We start from the raw sequence: 1,259 nt of genomic DNA, 5'->3' as shown, positions 1-1,259 counted from the left end.
GTATGTGTGTGTATATAATATTTATTTATTTATTTATTTTCATCTAATACTGTGTGCAGTCTAAAGTAAATGCCATAGTATTGAACTGTGAGCAGGAAACCATAAACCAGTATTTTTGTTGACAAGTTTACTCTCCCAAAACAATGTTAAAATGGTGAAAATCGTGCAGACTATGGCTTAAATACAATCTATAATAAGTGTAAGTAAGTAGTATGTGAAAGGTAATTCCGTCTTATTTTGTTTGGACATCTGAAGTGTTAGAATATTTCCACACAAGTACGAGGCATTTTGCTTTCTCCTCTCTGCCTCCTCCAATATGGCGGCAACATGGTTATGCCGTGAAGCTTCCAATAGGGCGTCTACAGGAAGCCTGTATTGTCAGTGGGGAAGATATTTACTGACGGACCATTTTTTAAATTCCTGTTCCTGTCCGTCACTTTTGGTCAAGTGTCTTCGCGCTGACATTATAAACAGCATGAAAAGGCACGCCGATTTTAAAGTGTCGCGTGTGATATAGAATTTATAATATTTATATAGTTTGTTTTTTATGTAAACACATTTATTACATTACTTTTAATTGTAAGTGTTGAAGGTTGTGCCTGGCATGTCTTCTGTGACTGCATTCTAAGCTTGGATCCTAACATTCATTGTCTTTAATCAAGGTATTTACTTAAAAACATTTTTTTAAAAAAAGCTACAAGGCTTTAATTCTATGTTTTTCTTTTTGGCATAGTTAATGAGTGAAAATGTGGAGGGCAGGTTGTTGTCAGAGGTTGAGGATGTCAGGGACCACCAGACTCTGCTCCAACAAGCCTGCTGGACCTGCCTCCTCTCAGCCCACCTCCTCTTCTCGACCACAAGCTGAGAAACTGAAGCGCAAACGAGAGCGGCAGACGGCCATACTGTCCAAACAGCATGCTGTAAGTTGAAAACAGGTTGAACTGTAACAGGGAGATTATTTGAGTGTTGTGTTTTGAAGTTTACAGTGATTTTGTTGCTCTTATTGATTGCTGCCACTAGGTGTCGCTGATGAGACATGTTAGACCAGTGGTTCCCAAACTTTTTATCTTCTGACCCACAAAATATTCATGGCAAAAACTTGTGACCCCAAATATTACTGGTCTGAGTACATGAGCTTCGTTAATAACCCTAAAAACACAGGCTTTTTGACAATCTAAACAGCTTGTACACAAATATAAATACTTATTTTTACTTATTTTGCGTTTTTGTAAATATTACATCAGCAATTATTTTATTAC

The sequence above is a fragment of the Austrofundulus limnaeus genome, unplaced genomic scaffold, assembly GCF_001266775.1.
Source record: "Austrofundulus limnaeus strain Quisiro unplaced genomic scaffold, Austrofundulus_limnaeus-1.0 Scaffold853, whole genome shotgun sequence".
In the NCBI taxonomy this organism is placed as follows: domain Eukaryota; kingdom Metazoa; phylum Chordata; class Actinopteri; order Cyprinodontiformes; family Rivulidae; genus Austrofundulus; species Austrofundulus limnaeus.
Note: the sequence above shows the minus strand (reverse complement) of the source record.